Raw genomic sequence first — 24578 nt, forward strand, 5'->3', positions numbered from 1 at the left:
ATAGTTAGCCGGATCCACTTTCCTCCCTTTCTTGAAGATAGGCACCACGTTGGCCTTCTTCCAGTCTTCGGGCACTACACCAGAGCGCCAAGAGTTTTTAAAGATCCGCGCTAGAGGCTGGGCTATGATGCTCGCCAGCTCCTTGAGTACCCTGGGGTGAAGATTGTCAGGGCTGGCTGACTTGAAGGTATCCAGCTTCTCAAGATGTTCCTTCACAAAGTCAGCATTAATGGAGGGCAGGGGATCACCCTCACCCGGACTTCCCGGCCCTGTAGCAGGCACAGGCGTCCCATGGGGCTGATGAAAGACCGACGCAAAGTACCTATTTAATAGGTTGGCTTTTTCCTGGGCATCAGTTGTCAGTTGCCCCATCTGGTTCAGCAGGGGTCCAACGTTGCCCCTGCTTTTCCTCCGGCTCCCCACATATCTGAAAAAGGACTTTTTATTGTCCTTGATGCTCAAAGCTAGCTGGAGTTCAGTTGGGGAGTCAGGTGGGTGACAGTGTGTGTGTTAAAGTGTGCCCACACTCAACTGACACCAAGGCAGAAAGCAGGGCAGTTCAGACAATGGTGCCTTTTATGCAGATTTTCCATCCCTCTCCCAGAGCACTGGGATTGGAAGGGACCTCAGGGAAGGATGACAGTCACTGGCCAGCTACTCAGTCAATAACGAGAGCAGCCCTTCCTGCTCTTCCACCTCCTTCTCTTTACTTTAGTTTCTGTTTCCCTGCAGGCAAGCCCAACTTGAGCTTCGAAACTCGAAACGTTTTGAAAATTTTGAAATGCTTCAACTTGCCTCGTTTCGTTTTCAGGCTGTTTCGAAGCTCTCAGTTTCATTTTGATTTTGCTGTTTTGAGCTGAAAACGAGTTGAAACAGCATCAAAACAAAACTGCCGGTGAAATTTTGCACCGCCTTATTATTTATGGTTTACCTGGTGAAAGATAGTTGCTTTCCAAAGGGTCATCTTCATCTGCATATTAGGGCAACGTTAGTGGCTGGAGGAAAGAGAAGTTTGATGTGATTAACAGAAAAGAAAAAAGTGCTGCCTAACAATGAATCGCTCATGAGCTGGCTTGATAAGACTCCTTTTCTTTCTGCTTTTCTCCAGATAGACAGTACACTGCCTAGTAGTACCTGCTGCTCCATTTAGTATATTGGCAGTGTTTCCTTGGTGAAGACCCATTCTCAGAGGGTAGAACGTGGCCACCACACTGATCCGTGCTGAGGCTATGCAGGTGAGAGCTGACTTCTGGAAATGTGGTTTATTTTTTGTGAGAAGTTTGTCATTTATTTTTGTTCATGTGCACATACTGCTATTGCAGATGAGATGATGGAGGTTGTAATTGGAGTAGTCTGAGGGGTTCAAAGCCATGGTTCTGAGGTGATGGCTGAAATCAACCCAGCTGTTGTTATGTGACTTTATTCAAAGAAGGAAGACATCTCCTGGGGACAGGACAGAGCTTCTGGCTTTTGCATCTGCTCTGTAGATAAAAATGCACAAGGGAGGTGGCTCCGATTTGGGGAATTGGTTGTGATGACCCTGACATTTGCAGCAGTTTGTGTTCAAAATTCCAAATCTGGTCCATGATCTTCCTCCATTTATCACTGCAGATGGGAGAGTTTTGTGCGACATAGAAAGAATAAAACAAGAACCTGACTCCCTGCTTTAACACATGCATTTGATAGAAAACACTGTGTTAGGTTTTGGGGGTGTGCTGGGAGAATGGCCAGTGCATCAGAATGGCTTACTCTGCCAGCATTAAATGCCTTCTTTCTGAGATGATAGAGTCCCTTCAGGAAAAAGGGGGTTTGTCTGTTAAGCCGTGGAGCAAATTGCATGTGGACTGTTCCTGCTTCATAATCTTTTACAGCTTGGTGGCTCACCTCCAAGCATGCACACAGTCAAACCCAAAACATGGATGTTTCCAACCCACATCTCCTGCAAAGCTCAAAGGGCTCTGATGCTACAGCATTTTCCCTTTGCTTTGCTAGAATGCTATTCTTTCTTTTTCTCTGAACTGGCGGAAAGCAAGAGGGATGCATGGTTTTGTGCTTCTGCGACTAGAGTGGGACTCTGCTTCCTTGACTCTTCTGCAGTCTTCCTTGAACATTCCCCATTAAAACAGGGGCAGCAGAGCTCCCGTTTTTTTTGTTAAGACTGTAGACTCTTCAGGGCAGAGGTGGTCTCTTGTGGACAGGGGTGCCAGTTACCCCCACCAGTGATGTAAAGGAGAGTGGGGCTCTACAGGATAGGTTGCTCCATTAGATCCACCCATACATGTGATCTTATCCCACACTAAATGCAAACTACGGTGTCTTGGCCCTCTAGGGAAAGACAGGTAAGAGTGCACAGATGAAGCTGACATACTGCTGATGCATTTGCCCCCACCTACCTCGTAACTTGTCCATGTCTTGCGTGCATATAAAGCACTCTAATCTCAGTTGGTGTTTCTTGGTGCTACCACATCACAATTACATAACTTCCTCTAGAAACTCACTGGGCGTGTCTACACAAGACGCTACATCTCCATAGCAATGCACTCCCTCAGTATAGTGCATTGCTACAGGGGCGTAGCAGCAAAAAAAACGTGTGCTGCCAGCATGGTGTAGTACAGGCTATTACTGTGCCGTCATTTAGGACTTCCAAAAGGAAGTCCTAAATGATGGTGCAGTAACAAAGGGGCACACGTAGATGTGCCCACAGGGCATCAGAACTGTCTTCACTTCCCCACCTTTGGGCGCTTCTCTGAGCCTGTTGGCCAGCTTCAGGCAAACCTGACAAGAGGGTCACATTTCTAAGAAAGGCTCGTCTGATGCAGTCGATCTGTTGCTTGGAGAACTCCAGAAGACAGGTGCGTTCCACCGTTATGACCTTCCTATAGCTACTCTTTTCTGCATTTGTAGGGGCAACAGAGGTCTCTCACTCAGCACAGCGGCTGAGCACTAAAACGTATCCAGCATAAGATGGATGTGAAAGTCAATTTAGACAGGAAGGATCATTGGGATGGCATTTCTCAAGGACACGTGGTGATCACCACAGTGAAATACAGCCAGCGTGGGCTGTCTTTCCACATAACGCCCATCAGGTTATTTTTAGCATTTCCTCACTGAGTGTCCTAGTACTTTGGGAGGGGCAGGTGGCTGCTTTATACTGAACAATTATAACCAAGCTGAAATGACAAGACATTAATCCTTGAGCAAAGGCATATTAATCACCCGCTTTATTCTCTTTATGTAACAGAGTTAAATATACTTTCCCTAGGAGCAAGTGAGGAATAGGGCATGTAAACAAGCCAACCTGTTTACAACTGACATAGAAAGCGTCTGTCCTTGTTCCATTTTTATCCATATTCCAAAGGAAAAAAAAGACTTCTGTACTGTTTCTAAACTTTTGCTGCTGGGTATAATTTGTCATCTGAGACCTGGCTTTGTTCCAGGCTGATACTGATATTTAACTCAAAGAAATGACATCCTCTCTCCTTTTTCACTTTGTGTCATGGATGCCAATTGGTACAATTTAGGCCAAGCAGAAATTATCATGATGTAGGAAAATCATCCTCACAGCTGAGATAAGCAGCACAGCTAAAGTCTCTCCTTCAGATTGGGGTAGAAAGGCACTGTTGGCTCAGCAATGGAATAACGGGCATTTGGCTTCTCAGTGGACAGTTCAAACCCAGTGGTAACCTAGCCATCTGCTAGTGATTAAGAAAAATGAGCTACACGCCTAACGGATGAGTTTGGAAGGGTTGGAATGAGACTCATTCTTCTAGGACCAGCTGCAAGGAGGCTTGAAACCCCAGTCTTATGGTGCTTTTCTTTCCTTCTGTTGTGACAGCCCTGTGGGTTTAGGAACAAGGTTGAAACTATGAAAGGTACTGGTCTGTCTCTGACTATCTTTGTGACAGTCTTTGGAGACTAAATTCCCAAAATTGTAGAGGTGACCATGCTGGGCTTCAGGAGTGTTGGCATTGGTGGTGATTTTAATGGGATGGGGCGAAGGCTACATTTCAGCTGCCTAGGCATAGTCTACATCTGCAGGGGTGTCCATGTAGCACAGGGGCGGGCACTTATTTTGGGCAGAGGGCAGCTTGCTGAGTTTTGGTAAGCCATCGAGGGCTGCATGACGGGCAGCCCAGGGCAGATCAATATTAATTTTCTAAATCTTTAAGGGCCCCACGGGCCAGATGGAATGGCCTGGCGGGCTGCATCCAGCCCCTGGGCCACATTTTGCCCACCCCGATGTAGCATCTTTCTCCTTTCAAGGAAATAATGCCACAAACCTCAGCAAATGCTGTTCTAGCTATAGCATGCTTGCTGCCCATCAGTATTGCCTCCCTTGTATTGCCAGTTAGACTCTAGGACTTAGGGGCATCATCAGGCCAGTAGAAAATGAAAGGGCCGTCTTCTAGTTGTCCAGAATGATTTTGGGAGAGCTACCCCCTGTGCAGATAGTGAATATCCCTTGGGTGGGTTCAGAAGGGGATTGGGTGTTTGACTGGCCACAGATTTACTCTGCCTAGATACTTCTGAAATTCCAGGACCCGTTGATGCTAGGCAGCAAGAAAACCTGGAACTAATCACCATATTTGAGGTGAAGAAGGATATTTTCCCTCTTGCAAGACATTGGCAACTATGTCTGTTCCATGGCTTCCTTTGCTTTTTTCTTGAAGCATGAAGTTGGGCTTTCTTGTTGTGCTCAAGCACTGTCAAGTAGGCCTGTGCAAAGCAGCTAGTATTCACTTCGGATTTGGATTTGGCTGATTCGGGGGACAGTGATTCGATTCGGTGATTCGAATCACTGCCCCAAATCAATTCAGCCAAATCTGATTTGGAGATTCGGCTGCTGCCAGATCGGCCGAATCTCTGAATCACACAAGCCCCATCCCCTGCCCGCTCTCAGTGACTGCTCCGCCTGCCCCAGCTCCCAGCTCTTTAAAACAAAACAAAACAAAAAAGCCCCAACTCACCAGCTTCTGCTTGGTGAGGGGGCAATCCCTGTTCCCCACGCTGCCCCGTGCTGCATGGGGGCTCTGTACAAGCCCCCAGAAGCCCTGAGGCTGCTGTAGCAACCAGTGAGTTTGGGGCTTTTTTTTGGTTTTTTTTCTTAAAGGGCCAGGAGCTGGAGCGGGCAATGCAGCCATGGGGGAAGGGGGGTCAAGGGGTGCTCAGGGGGGCTGGGGAGCAGGCAGGGGATGGGGCCTGGCAGGGGTTCCCCCATGGTCCCCTCCCCCTCCTCCAGCCTCCCCTTCCTCACCCCCTACTTATAAGCTCAGAGTCTGGGTCCAGTTCCCTGCTGCAGCAGGTGGGGACTGCCCAAATCACTGAAGCTCTCTGAATCTTTTCCAAATCAATTTGGACTTTTTAATTGGTCCCCTGATTTGATTCGGATTTGGAGATTCGGCCACTGAATTGGGCTGAATCTCTTCCGAATCAAATCAGCAGCGGAAGCTTCGCGCAGCCCTACTGTTCACATGCTTTGTTTTTGGTGGGGACAAAACTGTCAGACCACTCCTTGGTATGGACTTGAGAGAATACTGAAGAACTCCCCTGATCAACAAATGATGAACCTAGGCCATGTCCCCACAAATATTTTTGCACATCTCACTATTCAGGACAAGCACTCTTGTAATGAGTAATCCTGTTGCTTTCAGGGAATAAAGTTAAGCATGTGCATGAGTCTTGGTAGGACTGGGGCCAGGATGGTGAACAAGACCTTGCTCTCTGGATGCATCTTTGTGAGTGGGGGGAGAGAGCTGTGAAATAAGTCAGGAAAATGAGAAAAAAAACTGCTGTTTCTGGCTCCAGGTTTTTCCAGGTTTCTTTAGAATGGGGGAAAAGAGCATAGGGGCAAGGCTGGGATTACTTTTCCCCTGTTGAGGCATTAAGATAGAACCCAAATCTTTGGATTTTATAATAAAAAAGTCCAGCACTGTAAAGAAATCTTATCTTGCATTGTAAATTAACACTATCTGTGACAGAACTAATAAGATGTCCTTATCTGATGTGGGTGTTTTTCTGATCCCTTGCCAGAAAGCTGGGAGTGACTGAGGCATGAGAGTAAATGTCTGAATAAAAAAAGAACAGCTGACATTTCTTCCTAATTCTAACCAGTTTTCTGCTTAGACTAAAGAAGCATCTGCAATCCTCCAAGAGAGCCCATGAATGAGACTGACCAGAAACAAAGTCAAAATCTGATCTGAATTCTTTGGCTAGGGACAGACATTCAAAAAGCCTGAGCCTGGATTGATTCAATCTTTGCAGGTTAGTCTAACCTAGCTAGGCTGAACTGGTTTGTAACTGCACAGACATCCCCTCTGGACTGAGGAAATACAGGCATATGCCTGCAGTAGCTTAGGCTAAAAGCTGGGGGGCGCTAGAACAGCCCTCCCTTCCATTCCACAGAGCTGAGCTGAGGTGGGGTGTGGTCAGGCCCCAACAGAAGGCTCTGATTAGAGAGGGGTTCTCTCCGCCTCCATCAGCCAGGGAGCCAGCAGGGAGTTGATAAAAGAGCATTGAGTTACACAGCAGGGAGTTACACAGGGAGTTGTTAGCTTTTATCAGCCCATCAAACAAAACAAAAGTCTCTCTCATTAGTTCAAGCTCTTCTTAAACCATGTTTTTCAAGGAAGGAATGAGGGACCTGTTGATTAGCTCCAAAAAGCCCTAAGCTGACGCTGTCCTGCCTGCCTTTGTCCTGTCTCCCACAACACGGACCATAACCAGCATGTGGTCTGCTAGCTAATGCTGAGAGGTGTCTGTGTAAGGCAGAAGGGACAGGGGAATCCCTGCTTGAGCCGAGAGTGGGGAGGGGAAGGGGGGGGTGAGCAGGAGGAAGCCAGACAGATGCTGCTGTACCTGCAGTCTCTGCTGGAGCTACAGCCAGGGAGCAGAGGGGTGGGTCCAGCCCTGCTATGGAGCAGAGAGCAGAGCCCTGCCCAGGGTTGCAAAGCATCTGGGATGCTGGGGGAATCTGGTTTAACTTAAATCAGGAAGGGGTCTGGGACAGACATTGCACAAACCGGCTTGACCCAAATCGGTTAAGTCTGCTACTACATTCAACCAGGTTTATCTCAAACTGGTTTCAGCCATTTTCAAACTGGTTTATGTGCACTGAATGTCTGTTCTGTTACAGGTTTAAACCAGTTTCTGATCACTTAAACCCAGTTTGTGTGTAATGTCTGTCCCTCTCCTTTAGGCCAGAAAACCCAAAGGAAGCATCAATTTCAGAAGTAACCCTTACTCAGAGAGTGGCTTTTTTTTTCTCATGAATTATGATCCTCCTACATATTTTTGCATTCTAGAGTTGCCAGCATTCTTGGCTTCTTAAGTCCAGCAAAACTTTTTTCTGTCTTTCCTGGGAGGCATTTTTATATCTGCGTGAATGCAGTCCCACTGGGAAGAATTTTGCTTGGTAACTTGTGTGCATGGCTTCTACTTTGATTTAAAAGCACCAAACTTGGGGACTTTCTTGGTGCTTCAACAATTTAAAAATACACTTCATGTGAAATAGCAGGTCAGTAGTAAATCCAGCCCCAATGTGGAAAAACAACAACAAAAAATCCTTTCTAAAAAAGAGCATAGTATGTCTTTTGCCTCATCCAGAGTCTGAACCTGAACCCAGAGACTTCCCCCAAATCTGAGCAAACAAATAAGGTTTGCAGTAAGCAGTGAAGCTCAATAATATGGTCTTGTGCAGATAAAATGCTGGAAGATTTGTGCTCAGTAAGGTCCTGTCTCAGCCTGGGCTTTGAGTGAAGCATATGCCTGAGGATTTGATTTACAGGGAAGGCTTTCACTTTTGGACATGCTTATTGCAAATTCCAAATATGATCATGACCTAGCTTCAACTGCTATCCATAAATGGCTTTCCATTAGATGTTAGTTTATATCTTACATGGGTCCTGTGAGTCGTGGTGGCTGTTAGGCCTGCATTTGGATAGAATAGAGAGAAAGGAGTCCCTGCAAAATCAGCTGTTGGTTGATGCTAATAGAGAGGAATTTTTAGATCACCCTGGGTATAATTTGCTAATTATTTATGTGGCAAATGATTGACATGTTAATTACGGGCTTCTTCGTTCCATTTCAGTCCTGATGAATGATGCAGTAGTGTTGCTGTGCAAATAATAATTATATCTTCACAGCAACATAGTCTATGTGTAAGGTGCTTTCACAACATGTTACACATACCAAAATCCCTGCTTGGTAGATCCTTGCTTGCATGGATTGATGCACAGTGGGTAAAAGAGAAGTCTGAAAATATTGTTGCTGGTAGATTTGGTAGGAAAGGGATGCTGGAGAAAGATAAGGAAAGGAACTTGGTTTGGAGCTGGAGTGAGAGGACTGACCTGAAAGCAGGAGATGATATGAGATCAGGAGTAGGAGGTGTAAAAGTTTTGATCTTGGTACCACTGGAATCATTGTGAGTTTTTACATATCCTAGAGGGGGAGTAGGTTTGGAGCCTAATCAGAAGAGCAGCTTAGTCAGAGAAAAAGGTGCGGCAGAGAAGACCAGATAGGGAGGGGGCGGGAGGGGTGAAAAAGCCAAAGAAGCCATTTATGGTAAATTGGCAAGTGGAACGAAGCTCACGCACTGTTCATCATGTTAATGGCAGAGAGCGTAGCAACCAATAAATGCGTGGATCCTTATTGTGCACCCACTCAATACCCAGTTATTTTGATGGTATTGACTGCTGGAGTGGCATGCGTGTTGAGGCTGGGGGGAGGGAATGGTGGGCTTCCAGGTTGCTAGGACTGTACTAGGTGGTATGTTGACTCGGGGGCTCAGCATTTGCTGAGGGAAGGGAAACAGGTATGTGAATTTGTGTCCTGTGGTCATCATATATATTAATTCAACAACTCCAGAGCCAACTCGAGGCAAACAGCGTGGGCTTTTTCAGGAAGTAGAAAACAGTACTCTGCCCCCTTCACCAGAGGCTCCTTTGGGGTTGGCATGTGGGAATGTTCTTCATTGTACAGATAGGCTGGCCTATTTGTGTGAGCAGCTAGTTTGAAGGAGCTAAGTGACATATTCAGGGTCTCCTGGCAGTTTGGGCAGATGTTCTGTGATGATGGTAAAGAAGGAACTTCATTGGAATCAGGAAGACTTGTCATCCTTAAGTCTTGCTCTGTCTACTCGTTGTGGATTTGAATGCACATGAGCCAGCTCCAGGCTCCATGCACTCAGGTTCAGGAAAACAGGGTTTACACTGCTTCCCAGCTCAAACTAAGACTCTAGTGCTTCCTGCTTCCTAATTCCCAGCCTAAATGGTATCATTGCCTTCCCTCTTTCCCCACAGATTTTTCACATCTCACCTTCCCATAATAACAGCAGTGCAGTCAGGGTTATGCAGCAACATATCTTATGAAACCAGTTCCTTTCCTTGCTCAGAGCAGAGGGGATGTATGTGGGGTTATGAGCTTCAGCCCTTTGTTGGGGCTTGCTTTTTTTTTTTAGAGGTGTGCTAATATATCGGTGCTATATCAGATCAGCACCGATAAAAGGAAAATTAACATTAACGGCTATCAGCTTTTTTTGGCCAATGTAGCTGATAGTGTATGATAAATATAATATGCCTTCTGGCCAGGGCCCCCAGACGCCGCGTACGTGAGCGCAGCCACAGCATGCATGCGGCCAGGAGTGCACCCATACAATGTAGAGAGCAGCGCCCTGCAGGCAAGCCTGTGGAGGGGAAAGGGTGTGGGGAGGGGGCAGATTGAGGCCCCCATGGTGAGGGAGGGAGCAGGGTGGGGGCTGGGGCATGTCAGTGAATGGGACCCCAGGGCCAGGGCAAGGAGCAGGATGGAGCCATGGGTGGCTTGTCCAGGGGATCAGCATCCTGGCACTTAAAAATGGTGGCAGGGGTGCTTGAACTCATTTGATAAGCTTTAGTTCTAGTTCAAGCACTGCCACCACCATTTCTAAGTGCCAGGTCACTTTTAGGAGGGGAGCCAAGTGGGGTGAGGGCAGAGGCAGGCTGCCTGCTGTGGGCTCAGGGCTCTCTGCCCTGCTGCCTTTGCTCTGGGAGCCATGCACTGGCCCCATGTCCCCTGCCCACCCTGCGGCAGTGAGCTGTGCCTCCCACTACAGGACGGGCAGGGGAAGTGCTGCTAGTGCACAGTTCCCAGGGCAAAGGCAGCAGGGCAGAGAGCCCTGACCCCACAGCAGGCAGCCTGCATCTGCTCTTGCCCAGCTTGGCTCTTCTCTCAAAAGCATCCCGGTGCTTAAAAATGGTGGCGGCACCTCTTGAACTAAAGCTTGTTCAATGAGCTTTTAGTTCAAGCACCCTCGCTGCCCTTTTTAAGCACCGGGATGCTGATCCTGTGGATGAGCTGTCCATGGCTGTGTCCTATTCCTGGCCTCAGGCTCCCAGCTCCTGCCTCTCACCCACTCCCTCCCTCACCATGATCTGTCCCCCTTCCCCTCCCCTTCCCCTCCACAGACTTCCCTTCAGGATGCTGCTCTCCATGCAGCTGGGAGAGCTGCCCAGCTGCGTTCCTGTAAATCAGCTATTGGTATCAGCCAAGAAAATCTTTCTTCGGCACACCTCTACTTTTTTGCTTTTTAAATGCCCTCACAAGACTTCTGTCCTTCCCTTTTAAACTGCAGTCTCAGGACTTGGCACACAGAAAGTGACTTTCACTTGTGTGAAGTTTAGCATCTGGCAAACAATGCTGGATTGTTGTCCTTGAGGGATGGTTCTGTCCCCTGAACAGGCGTATAATGGCATGTCCTTTCTTTTCCCTAAAAAGACAATGTCTTGGGGGGTCAGATGGGGTTCAGTATCCTTGTCCTTTTCAGTTTAAGATGTCTCTGCTGGGACTGCCAACAAGGGAGCTGTTGAGTACCTGCTGCAACTGGCAATGCTCAGTGTTGACATCTCACGATATCCTTGTGCATCAGTTGATTTTGGGGTTTTTTTTGCTTAAATCTCCAGCTCCTGGAATGCAGTGATTTCCTCCCCACAGTTTTTCAGTTTCTTGCTGTTTGCCAGAAGAGCTACCTAATTGTCCTCTGGTGTTGGTAACTTTTTATAAGGCAGGACTCTGGGTGTATGGCTCAGTGCCCTGTCTGGAGGGCCAGCTTTTCACCTGGTCACAAGTGTCACAGACTGACATGGCAGCAGCTCCCTTCACCAATTTAAATATGATATGGTCATAAGAAAAACAACTGCCTGCTCTGCATCTCACATGTTATTTTCATTTTTAACTGATAAGCTTGAAAACTGGAATCCACCAAAAGCAAAGACAGACCTCTAAATGCCTTTTGAAAGCATGTGCCCCAGAAAAAAATAAGGAGGAATTAAAAATGGAATGAAAGTATAACAGATACCAAGGTCTGGTTACTCTTCCTTTCCAGGTAGAGGTAGCCAGGAAAGGAGATAGGATATCTGAGGCAGGTTGAGAATGAGGGAACAGACTGTCCATCATGGCAAGTGTTTCGTTGGGTACTTGGAGGAACGCAAAAATGTGGTGACTGAAAGAATCCCTCCAGTGACCAGTACTTGTGGGCCTTGACGACCTAGAGGACATGCAAAGAATGGCACAGAAATAGGCAGGGCCGTTACAGCCTGGTTCTTGCAACATTCAGCTGCCAGAAAGATTCAGATTGAGAACTTTTTAGTCATAGGGCAGAGGAAAAGTTTCAGGACAAGCCCCGAGTCTCTTCCGTAGGCTGAGGAGAGAGAAAAAGAACCACAGGCAACCCAAAATAATAAAAACATCAGGGTCTGGGGGATTTAGCTTGTGATTTCTGAGCATTTAGGGGTGCCTGCCCTGCATCTGTCTGCTGTGTAATAAGCTGGAATCAAAGTGGCAACCTGAGAAAACCTCCAGTCTCAGTTTGATGGCACAGAAAGACGTGGGCAGTTGTGAAACCATCATAAAGTGCAGATCCCCTTCTTGCCAGCTGCCGGGAGAGACTAGCCAGGCAGTGCGGTTTCACCAAAGGAAAACCTGGACAAGCAGTGAGGAACCAGCATGCCCAAGGGGCAGTTCAGGCAGCAGGGGGCTAGAGCTGCCCAGCAAGGAGATGTGTGGTCCCTCGGGGATGCTTAGACCTCGTCTCCTATCCAGAGGGGGGGGACTCGTTGTCCAGAGCAGCTCTGTCATCCGTCCAAGAGTGCGCTGTCCCCATTTTTTTGTAGCCCTGCAACCTCACCGAGGAGGCAGCCCTTATTTTACGGGGGGGGTGTTGCCCAGGACGGCTGCAAACACTCGGCGAAGGAGGGGCAGGGAAAGCCCGAGAGCCCTGCCCATGGGCTGGCTCCCGGGCCCGTCGGCCACCACCGCTGCCCTTCGCTTCCTTGCAGCGCCCGGGGCGGGCGGGTCCGCCTGCGTCTGCCGCAAGCCCGCAAACCTGCCGGAGCCGCGGCGGGGGCAACCCTGCCCGGCCGGCCGAGGGGAGGGCAGGGCAGGGCCGGGCCGGGCCGGGCCGAGCCACGTGAAGCCCGAGCCCGCCCCGGCCCCGGCCCCCTGCGAGCGCTGCCGCGGCTGGAGCCTGCGCTGCCCGGCGGGGACGGAGCGGCTGCGAGCGAGGAGCCCGGCGGCAGGTCAGTGCCCCCCGCGGCCGGGCCGGAGCAGAGCCCCGTGGAGTCGGGGCACGGGGCGCCCGCCGAGCGCACGCGCCACGTGCTGGGAGACGGCCCGGGCCGGCCCCGGCTCTCTGGACCGGAGCGGCGGGGCAGCATCTGCTTGGCACGGCGCTGCCGGCACCCCTGCCTTGCCAGCTTTCTCGGTCACGCTTGCTGGCCCGGGCATTGGTGTTTCCCTCGGGATCCTCTCCCCCGGGCAGCGGGGGCCTGGACTGAGCGGCTGCATCTGGGGAACAACCGTTCCTCATCTTTGGTAAACCTCAGGATCCCTCTGTGCATATTTGTGGGAGTAGTTTCAGTGGGAAATGAAAGAGGTTTTTTTGATCCTGCTTCCCTTCTGGTGTGCTGCTGCAGGTCCTTGCTTAGTACTTGCACACTGGTGCTAAGAAAGCAGCCTTCTGGATCAGCGGGTCCAGGAATTGCATGAAGGTCAGGAGAGCAGAAAGCCCATCCACCGGGACGCGGCTGAATTGGAAGCGGCTGTAAAATGACTGTAGGAATTCTTGCCAGTCAGAGCTGTGGGGACGGCCAGGAGGGTCCCTTCTCATGGGCCGTCTTTCTGGCCAGCACAAGGCAGGGCGCCCAGGCTGGCGCAGGAAGGCAGTCCAGCTGTTTCTTTCCCATGGGGTTCATGACAGCCACCGCTCTGACTCGTCCTCACAGCCTGTTGAGAAAAGTCAGGTAGGGTCAGTTTGATACCCCTAATCACATAGCAATCTCCCCTCTCATCTCATAAAAGAGGAAGCTAATAGTCTTCCCTAATTATTGTTGTCCACCTACAGTGATGAGGGACCATATACAAACGTAAGATGTGGAGACAGAGGGATGTTTTGTCGGCATCACGTCTGTAATGCTGTTTTCCAAACAGGGAGTCATTTCAATGTTTCTCTATAACAAAGAAGCGCTTAGTACTACAGTACCTTGAAGTATCCAGTACTGTTATTTTACTTGGGGAAACTGAGGTGCAGGTGCTATGAGAGATGGCCTAATTCAAGCAGTGAAACTGAGACTTTTGACTTCTAGCCCTGCATTTAGCATTGAAATGGTATGTTTTTTTTCTTTTCCACTGAAAGTTAGCTCAGAAAAATATGTCCTAGAATATCTGCCCTAGACTATCTCCCCACACGTCTACATGTGATACTCTCATTCCCAAAGGACTTTTGGTTTAGCATTGAACTGAATTAGTATTACTGGATAGAAATGCAAATATTCTTCCCCAGCCCCCTGGAGAAAACAACCCTGGGAAAGAGCAGAGAAGGAAAAGTTGCAACTCTGCAAGGAGAGAATAGGAAGTGCCTCACTAGTGATCGCTCTTGTCTTGTTGGATTCGGAAGGGGTGCGTGGTTGGGGGAGCACTTGATTCTCAGGACTCAGTGGCTCTACTGCTTCCTGGGTGGGTAGAATTACTAGATGAGGTAATGTCATGCGCCGGGCACTAAACAGCTCACGTTCTACAAGTCAGCTTTGGCTTCCCCATCAGAGAAGGGCCTACAGCTGTTTTTGCTGCCTGGTCTGAACTGGCCCTGTGTCCAGTAGCTGCAAAAAATGCCGTGTCTTCAGTTTCTGCTCCATATCAGCACTTTGGTGTCTTGTACTCTGCACTTGGAGACAGTTTAGATGCTGGCGACAGACAGGGTGAATCCAGGGAACCATGGGGAAGCGTGAAAGGACACTGGGGTAGACTGTTAAAAAATGCAGACAACAGCTAGGTCCTGCCTCTCATTGAAAAACCAGGCGGCTTAGTTTCTACCTGTGTCCTTTGGGAACCTTTCTCAGTGCCTGCGCAGTGAGATGGGCAAACAAGGTTTGTGTTTTGATTCAAAGGTGCTAGATGGATTGTGTCCACACTAGCAGTTGCATTATTTGCCTTCTGAAATGGCAGTAAGGGAACAGGAACTCACTCACTCCTGGCCCCACAGCAGATAGGAGAGTAGCCGAAATGTGGGTAGCTGGACCATACTAGCACACTTGCTGTTATCATAGTCATCGGATCAGAACCAGAAGGGTGGGGAGTGAGCCTCATCTCACAGTGGGACTTCTCTTACTATTGTCCCCTCAGGAAATCAGCCCTGCTTTTCCAAGCATGTTCAGAACTACTTGTGTCCCAGCATCAGACCCACATTCATTTCCCAGAGTAAGTGAAATGTAGTCAGTGCATGGTTATGTGACTAGACTTGTACTAGTGGGCTACAGCACTATGGTAGAGCCTGGCTTGCTTTCTTGAGATACCACACAGCCACAATTTTTTCCCCTCCTGCTGGTGGGAAGTATTTTAAATCCCACACGGGGGCTCATTTGCCATCCTTTGCAAGCAGCCTCCAACAGCAGTCAGAGGAAGTCCAAGAGCCAAGGCTGCTGCATAGTTTGCCCATTCCCCTCTCCAAGTCGCATTTTCTTTTTTGGCTCCTCTTGCTTTTGGTGACTGCTCCAAACACTCCTGGGTTTGACATCAGAAGGAGGCAGAGAGTATCTTAATGCCCTGTCCACCCCTCTGCTTAGAATCATAGCAAAGTAAGGGCTGGAAGGGGCATCTGTGGGTCTTATCTACTCCATTCCCTTGCTCACAGCAAAACTAAGCCATCCGACTGACTAAACCATCCCAATCAAGCGTCTGTCTAACCTGCTCTGCAGTCTCACCCCAGAGGAGTGTGCATGTGATGCAAGACTTCAGGATATTATGCAGCTGCAATGGCTAGTGTGTGTGCCCTGCCCATCTGCTCTCAAGCCTGAGCTGTGAGGGTCACTGCATTGAATAAAACCCAGACAAAACTGTTGAATTGGCTAGGCCAGTTCTGTAGCCAGGGGCCTGTCTGAATGGAAGCAACAAAAAACATCCAGGCTTGCTTTTCTTATTTGGTAGGGGCGGGTCCAGAAGTGCCTTTGTCTCTATGCAGAAAAGGGTCTCCTGGTTTGCTTGCTAAAGGCAGCTGTCATTTCAAATGCACCAGCTGGGCTGTAATTAAGATTTAATCTAAATAAAAGATAGGAGCATTGCACGCTTTTCTTTTCCTCAGCCACACTCTCCTTAATGAGATCTCATGAGCAGGAACTAATGCCAGTGTTGATGATATTGTTCCTTTTTTCTCAGCCTGGGTCCCTGCTTTCAGGATGCAGAACCGGGTTTATCAGACATTTACCTTCCTGAATGAGAACTGATTCAGAGCATTCAAGTAGTGCTGCAAATGGAGACACTGCATGTTTATTTTGTCTGCATAAAAAAAGAGTCACAGGTTAATGCCCTCCGGTCTTCCCCCTTTGTTGACCAATAATGCAGTCTGGAATAAGGGGCAGTTCCCTACACCAGTGTTTCCATTACTCTTGGGTTAGTGTGTGGATGGGGTTAATATGACAAGCACTCCTCATTCCTTTCTGAGGCAGGGAAAATTAACAACCTCTGAATATAGGCAGACAAGGTTCTTTGGGTAAGCGTGATATCTCTTATTAGACCAACTGAATAGTTGGAAAAATTGTTCTGTATAAGCTTTCAAGCACAAATGCCCTTCTTCAGGCATAGGGAGAGTCTGCTGGGGTTTGTGTACTCTTGTGTGTGGAATAGGAACTTAAGACAGTATACAAAATGTAGGTAGGTGAAAATGCAACCACTGAATAGCCTCTCCAGGCTTAAGCACAGGAGCAAGTCAAAGTTAATGTGGAGCGAGACCTCTACAGCTGTGGTCTGCACTAATAATGTGTCCTGCTTTCGCAGTGCCTATATGCGCTGTATAGGACTCTGGCTGCAAAGTGAAAGCAGCTTTGTTTGCCAGTGTCATTTCCCCTATTTGAGTACTCAGCTTTGGTGTTCATTGGTCAGGGCCATCCTTGCTTGCTCACATCTGTTTTCCTACTCCGTGGGGATAACCGCTTTTCTGGCACAGGGTAGTACCCACAAAGGTAATGTATAGTTAACCTCCCACATGCTGCTCAAATAGGAAGATCTTGGCTTTATGCCCATTTTATGGAAATAGGAGCCTCCTCCCTAGCTTGCTTTTGCGGCCTTATGGCTGAGGGCAAGTGAAACTCAGGGGCATCTGAACCCGAAGCCTCAAGGCTTGGGCCTGCACATAGGATGCCTGCCAGATGTTTTGGAAACATCTGAAGCCCCAGGTGGGGATGGAGGATGTTTGCCTGTAGTAGGGTCATTTATGGTTCTTGCCTGACTCACGGATTTGGAATTGATTTGGCTTAGAACACGGAAAATTTTCATTAAAAAAAAAAATCTGGGCACATTGCAGGAGACTGTAAGTAGGCAGTGACTGCTGAAAGGGGGAAGGCTTTGCCAGCTGGGATAGGCTGGCCTTCTATCAGTAGGTGTCAGCATCCAGGGCTGGGAGAGCTGGAGAAGGAGACGGATAGTGACTGAGGCTAAGGTGTCCCAAGGAGCAGTATCTGTGTCAAATGTGAGAATAGAGCTGGGATGATGGGCATTCCTTTCAGCCTTCCAGACATCAAAACTCAATGGACCCAGGGAACTGCCAGCCCTTTTCTATTCTCCAACATGACAACCCCCCCCCCCCCCATATGCCTATCCTTCCTCCAGCAATGGGTTTCTTGCAGACGTGCTGCACAGAGCTTATCACCAGATCCAGGCCCTCTGCCTCCCTGGGACTTGCCAACTGTAGAGAGGATGGGGGAACCCCATTCGACTGCAAGGAAATCCTTCCCGTAAAATGGGCACAAGGTGAAAGTCATGATCCATCTGAAGCCACGAAGCGATGCTGCAGCTGCTGGGACTGCTTGCTTGTATGTTTCCTGTGTAAATTTTTTTTCTTTCAAGTATTGCTTCTATTTTTATGATGGTGCCAGCTGTTCGCTGAATTAGCTCTGCCTGTTTAAACAGAGCAGCCCCTGGATCATTAAGCATGTATTTGAAAGAGTCCAGTTTGGGACAGTTACAATTAGGGCAGCTTCATCATGTTACATAAGGATCTGTTGTACTTGCAATGGATTCGGCCTGAGGAAAGCTTTAGGGGGGTGGGGGAGGACTTGTTGTCATGTGGCATTGAGAAGCTGATAGCAGCATGCAGCTCACTCCCAGAGACCCCAGAAGCATGTCCTGATGCTGCTGCTTGTGTTGGGTAATGCAGTCAATAGTAAGAGTGACTGCAAACAGGAAAGGAAGGTAGATCTTGGCCTGCATGGGGGTGTCCTTTCCTCTCTGGGTCAAAGCAAGCGTCAAAGACCCCAGACAAGCCACAGCCCTGACACTGGGGTTCCCTCATGGGTCAGGGACCTGCTGCTATTGCACTTGCTTGGAAGCAGGGCAGGATGTTCCCCTCTCCCACCCCAAATCTACCTCCTACCAAGGACAGACCATTGAGAATTTCATTTTAATGGCTGACGAAGTTCTTTGGGTACATATGATCTCTTACATTAGACCAACTAAATAGTTGGAAAAGATTGTTCTTTAATAATTTAACAATTGTTTTTTAACTATTTTTAAAATTGAACCTTGTCTGCCTATGTCCTTAGACCACCATGGCTACAACCAACAATTTTAAAGGCTGATGTTCATTTTAGAGGCTGGCAATGGAAATAGGAGCTAGGCTGAGTCCAGCTGGCTAGCTAGACTAGTGTCTCTTTCAGACTTGGCCAAGTAGAGATATAAGAGTCCTCTGTGATTCAGAGGGTCTCTCCCACATCCACACTTCAATGCCCAGGGACAGGGGCTGTAAATATATCTAGCTACCATGGTCAGAACTGCCCTACACTTGCAGCCAGCCCAGGCATTTGGGCTCGTCACTAAACCGTGTCAGAGGGAACAATCCTGAAATTGAGCTAGTGTGGAAGGAACGGCCTAGATGGCCTATAAGGGCCTGATCCTGCTCTCTGAAAAGTCAAGGAGAATTCCACAGGGCTGGGTGAGGACTTTCCAGGCGGCTCTGCTGTTAGCAAGAAGGCACAGGAATTATTTCACCATCATCTGCTGGGAAAAGATTCATTTATGCAGGACGGGGCAGAATGTGCTGAAAACCTTGCTGAGCTACAGTCTGCAGTAGTCACTAGGGAGGAGTCTTTGCAAAAAAACAACTTCCATCTCAAATGCCCTGGCTGCCCTCCTGGATACTCTGCCACACTTTGGATTTGATGTCCCTCTATTCAGAATGAAGCAGCAAAGGAATTAAGGGGCCTGCCTGACTTTTTGCCTCCAGCCAAAGCAAATACATGAATAACAGTTTAGTGGAGGACAAGGGTTGCCCTTTAGCCTGGGCAGAACAATAGGATGTCTGTGATCCAGGGTGCCTTCCTCTCTGGTGAGAGAAGCCAGTCTCGTGCATGGTTCCAGCTTGTAAAGGGTTTGGGGATGCAGGAAGGTTGCAAAATAAGTGCTCTTTGAATCACGGTGGCATGCTCTTCAGTGGAGAGTTTTCTCTCTCTATCCCAAAGGTTTCTTTCTGAACTGAAATTAAGGCATGCCTATGCCAGAGAGACTCAGCTCTGCATCTGACTCAGCGTGTGATTAGAAGTGAATCATATGTTTCCTTTGTGCTTCTCCCTCCGGATCCATCTGTAATACGGCAAGACGATACCAATGTCAGGCTGGCTCCGCATTTGCTCACTGTGAGCCTTAAGTGAGATGCCTGCATCAAAAGTGCTTTGGACTGACAATGTGTTAACAGTAAATTTCGGCCTAAGTGTACAAACCCTGTGGTGGCTGAAATGCATCTGCTAGGCAGTCACTGATGTTCCTGAATCCTCTTTCTAATAGCTCTGTAGCCTGGAGGAGCAGGGTATTTCCTTGCCTCTCTTTTATTTACCCAATAGTGGAAATTATATTTGAAGAGACTTTTGGAGCCAAGTCAGAGACAGAGCAGTGTAAGCAGGTCCGTTAGTAATCGCCAAGGGGGAGGGCTGGAACGGACGTGCCGGGCATCACAAATGTTTGGGGGTGGATTTGGGAAGCCGAGATCCGGCACTACCTGCTCTGAGCACATTTCACAGTAACCCTTTGAGCTCAGCCCAAGAGCTTCATAATTGGTGTGTTTTGGTTTCTGACACACTAGCCTTCTCCTGGAAGAAACAAGGAAGGAGAATTTTAAGCTAGTGCTAGAACAGTGAGCAGAGGAGTTTCCTTGAATCCTGATTTTCATTTCAGCCCCTCAGTCTGTCTGATTTCATGCATGACTTAAATGCTGGGGGCCAGCTACTGATGCTCTTGCATATGTTGTCTTCAAAGCCTGGTGCTGCACTTTGGCTATCGAGTTGCAGCATAATCTCACAAGACACAGAGGGCTGTCATTTCTTATAGAAGTCAATGAACAATGCTCACAATTAGCCAAGAAGGCAGCATAGACATCTGCAGTTTGAGTCTGGCCCCAGTGTGCTTCATGTTATATGCATAGCAAAATCTCATGCACGTGCATGTGCATGTGTGTGGAATTCTAATCTTGGGTTCCTGGTGTCTCGTACATTAGGGGAAGACTGTGTACTCACTCACTTGATGACTGTCTAAGATTTAGCACCATCTGAAACTAGAAAACTTTCCTATTTATAGGGCCTTTCACCCCCATAAATATATATACAAATAAAATCACCCCATGTACCTTTCATCCTTGTAAATGCCCATATACTTTGCAAGTCCTCTGGCTTCACCTGCACAAAGGCAACCCAAAAGGATGCAAAAATATTTCTTTAGTTTAGCCACAATGCTAGGGAACTGACCAGTAGAGCAGTGTGATACATGGTGCATAGCGTTTGCCAAGGCGCTGGATGGCTCCTTTTCTTTTTGGACCCTGGAAACTTCACCAGAAAGCACAATTCAGTGAGCTGCTTCTAAATGCCAAGTCCAATCCTCTGATATTCAAGTCTCAAACACCCTTGTTGAGACTTACCCACGTTTTGAAGTTGTAGTAAATCCTGGGACGTGGTATATTCGCCTGATTTCTGGTTTCATTATGAAATGTTCTTGGAGCTCGGCTGTCTCGAGCCAAGCATGAAGAATGATCTTTTTTATTATCTGACACCTACTCATCAAAAATCTTACAGCACTTTGCAAATGAAAATAAGTTAGCTTCTCAGTAGCCCAGGTGAAGGGGATATGGATCTCACTATATCCGAGGGGTTGGTATTAAAGTAGGGTGCTTCCTTGCGTTTTCTGAGATTGCAAATTTGGGAAGTGGAACACAGATCTGGGCTAGTGATGGGAAGAATGACTGCACTAGAGCCTTGCTGGAGAATATAGGAGACTTCAGTTCTGAAGTCTTCAGACTTCAGCTCTTGCACAGGCTTTCCAAGTGACTGGGCAAGTGTCTGTGCCTCAGGTACTGTGTGATTGTAGGAGTCTGGTGAGGATAATTACAGTAAATAATGAAGGTGCTACAGGAATGGAGAATTGGTGTTAGGACTTTTCACTTGGCCTTTTGGCTAAGATCAAGGTGTTCAAACTTACTAACGCTGCTTCAGTCATAAGCCTGTTTTCCCATTGTAGTCACAGTTTGATTCCCTAAAGTGTCTAGTGCTAATGTAAGAGTGTGGGAAACTACTTCTGTTTTCTGGTATTTGCAGTTATTTAGCTCATTTTCTACAAAAAGCCTGCTATTTTCTGTCTATATCACTGCCCAAGATGTCACTGGAACATGCCGCATGCTTTCTATAGTATATAATCCCTGCTAAATTAATCAGCTTGTGCTTCTCTGAATGCGATGCTGACAGTCTGGTCCTGCTGAAAGCTCTGTGTAACTGCTGTTGGGGTTGACTTCTCCTGAGCTCTGGTCTTTCTAGAGGGACTTCTACTTTGGAACAGATCCAAAGGAGAGAGTCCGTTTCTGCAATAAACGGGTAACTTTACTGAAATGTGGGGTTTGAGGCATATATCTGTATCTTTTTCCCTACAGAAATACAAATGTGTGTGTAGGACTGGGAGGGGTCTGCTGGATCACTGCATCCAGTCTCCCATCTCCAGCTTCTTGTCACTGTCTTGATCATTGTGTTAAGTTACACAGTTACGTGGCAGTGGAAGTGGCGGTGACAGTGCAGTTTCACCACTTGGTGTCTGCTTCAGCAGGATATAAGGACTTGGCATGGAAGAAATCTTTGGTGTCACAGATGCATCAATGGAACTTCTCCATATGAGTACATCCCCGTGATGCTTGTTTGTACACCAGTCTTGATGCATGAGTGAGGTCTCCAAGCAGTAGGTAATACCAAAGAATCATAAGTTGGGTTACTGGCAGAATAAAGTATATAGGATACAGGAATGACAGTGTAGTGTCCTTAGTAAATACTAATTACTAGCAATACAAGGGAAATGATGGCTAAATGTATGAATGTTGATGTGAGATGCAGTGCACTCGGGTAATTTACTACAGAACTTCCTTTTCCAATATCACAAGAATACACCAGCAGATCTTCTAGTCTGTTTGTTGGCTCACAAATCTCAATGTAAAAAAGTTCTTTCTTTACAGCAGTTATTTATTCTGGCTGTGTCTCCTGTGGTACATCTCTAACCACTTACCACTGGCAAGTGGCTTAATTACAGGTGAAAATATGTGACAAGTGTCACCTGTGAATATATAGGGCCAAGTGGGAATTGAACTAACTCCATCAGAAAGCAGAATTGAATAATTCAGCACTATAAATGTCTTGCTAGGAGGTGACTGACCTAGCACAATTAGCAGCTTAGGCCTAAGGATAACATTTTCCAGTCACCTCAGTGATTTAGGAGCTTAAACCCCATTGAAAATCATTTTTAAAAAGTTCCTTAGGCTCCCAAGTGCTTAATTCATTTTTGAAACGTGATCTGGAAAGGTAGTTAGGTGCCATGTTCATGGATCTCAGTAAGTTTTTTGGAACCTAAATAGATAAAGTCATTGAGATGCATTGGAAAACATAGAAAATAAGGGTTGGAAGGGACCTTAGGAGGTCACATCTAGTCCAGCCAACTGCTCAAAGCAGGACCAGCCCCAACTAGATCATTCCAGCCAAAGCTTTGTCTAGCCAGGTGTTGAAAACCTCCAGGGATAGAGATTTCATAGCCTCTCGGTTCCAGTGCTTTACCCCCATTTAGTAGCTGCATCTACACAAGATGCTGAATGTGCAGTCATTACTACATAGTCATTTAGCACTTGTATAAACAAGTACTAAATGACTGCACAGTAACTGAAGTTATTGTGCAGTCCTGCTGAGGAACGACTTTTTCGTGATACTGGCTGCACAGCGGCATTGCATCACGCTTCCGTGTAGTACCGTGTAGTAGTCATAGGCTATTGCACAGTGTCTTGTGTAGACTCAGCCAGTGAAAAAGTTTTTCCTAACGTCTAACCTAAACCTCCCTTGCTGCAACTTGAGCCCATTGCTCCTTGTTCTGTCATCTGCCACCACTGAGAACGGCCCAGCTCCATCATCTTTGTACCTCCCTTCAGGGAGTTGAAGGCTGGTATTAAATCCCCTCTTAGTCTTCTCTTCTCCAGACTAAATATGCCCAGTTCCCTCAGCCTCTCCTCACAAGTCATGTACTCCAGCCCCCAAACCATCTTCATTGGGCTCCATTGGATTCTCTCCAGTTTGTCCACATCCTTTCTGTGGGGGGTGGCAAAACTGGACACAGCACTCCAGATGTGGCCTCACCAGTGCTGAATAGAGGAGAATACTTACTTCCGACGATCTGTTGGCAACTCTCCTACTAGTGCAGCCCAGTATGCCATTAGCCTTCTTGGCAACAGGGACACACTGCTGGCTCATGTTCAGCTTATTGTCCACTGTGACCCCCAGGTCCTTTTCTGCAGAGGTGCTGCTTAGCCAGTCAGCCGCAGCCTGTACCGGTGCATGGGACTGTTCCGTCCTAAGTGCATGACTTTGCATGTCATAGAATCACAGAAGTCGGGTCGGAAGGGACCTTGTAGATCTTCAAGTCCGACCCCCTGCCTGGGCAGGAAGAAAACTGGGCTCAAATGACCCCAGCCAGGTAGGCATCAAGCCGCTTCTTAAAGACCCCCAGGGTAGGAGCCAGCACCACTTCCCTTGGAAGTTGGTTCCAGATCCTAGCCGCCCTAACTGTGAAGTAGTTCTTACGGATGTCTAATCTAAACCTACTCTCCAACAACTTGTGGCTGTTATTCCTTGTTATCCCGGGGGGCGCTAGGGGAAACAAGGTCTCCCCCAAACCCTTCTGGTCCCCCCTAGTGAGTTTATAAACGGTCACCAGGTCCCCCCTCAGCCTTCTCTTGTGGAGGCTGAACAGGTTCAGGTCCCATAGCCTCTCATTGTAGGGTCTGCCCTGCTGTCCCCTGATCATGTGGGTGGCCCTCCTCTGTACCCTCTCAATGTTGTCCACATCCCTCTTGAAGTGGGATGCCCAGAACTGGACACAGTCCTTATTGAACTTCCAAGAGATTTCTTTTAGCCCAATCCTTCAATTTTTCTAGGTCACTCTGAATCCTAGCCCTACCCTCCAGCATATCTACTACTCCCCCCAGCTTCGTGTCATCTGCAAACTTGCTGAGGGTGCACTCTGTGCCATCTTCCAGGTCATTGATGAAGATATTGAACAAAACTAGCTCCAGGACTGACCCCTGGGGCACTCCACTTGATACTGGCTGCCAACTAGACATCGAGCCATTGATTGCTACCCTTTGAGCCTGACAATCCAGCCAGTTTTCCATCCAATTTATAGTCCATTCATCCATCTCATACTTCCTTAACTTGCCTGAAAGAATGTTGTGGGGAACCGTATCAAAAGCCTTATTAAAGTCAAGGTATATCATTTCCACTGTTTTTCCTACATCCACAGAATCAGTTATTTCATCATAGAAGACAATCGGGTTGGTCAGGCATGACTTGCCCTTGGTGAATCCATGCTGACTGTTCCTAATCACCTTCTCCAAATGCTTAGAAATGAATTCCTTGAGGACCTCCATGATTTTTCCAAGGAGTGAGGTGAGGCTGACCAGTCCGTAGTTTCCTGGACCCTTCTTCTTCCCTTTCTTAAAGATGAGTACTATATTTGCCCTTTTCCAATCATCCAGGACCTCTCCTGACTGCCATGAGTTTTTA

The 24578-nt window shown here is 47.8% G+C and overlaps 1 protein-coding gene across 5 annotated transcripts in view; it reads left to right on the forward strand.

The window, feature by feature from the left end:
- The window catches only part of MIB2 (MIB E3 ubiquitin protein ligase 2), a 94282-nt gene that overhangs the window by 5989 nt on the left and 63715 nt on the right, over positions 1-24578 (forward strand). For 2 of the 5 annotated variants that reach the window (XM_059716819.1, XM_059716822.1), the window contains exon 2: positions 1109-1235. The exons of 1 other annotated variant lie outside the window; for it this stretch is intronic. The gene's annotated coding sequence lies outside the window, so the exon portion shown is untranslated. Of the gene's footprint in view, positions 1-1108; positions 1236-12433; positions 12549-24578 lie in introns of those variants that run through there. 2 more of the 5 variants (XM_059716820.1, XM_006259290.4) reach the window with 2 other exon arrangements.

This window comes from Alligator mississippiensis, chromosome 13 (assembly GCF_030867095.1).
Source record: "Alligator mississippiensis isolate rAllMis1 chromosome 13, rAllMis1, whole genome shotgun sequence".
In the NCBI taxonomy this organism is placed as follows: Eukaryota; Metazoa; Chordata; order Crocodylia; family Alligatoridae; genus Alligator; species Alligator mississippiensis.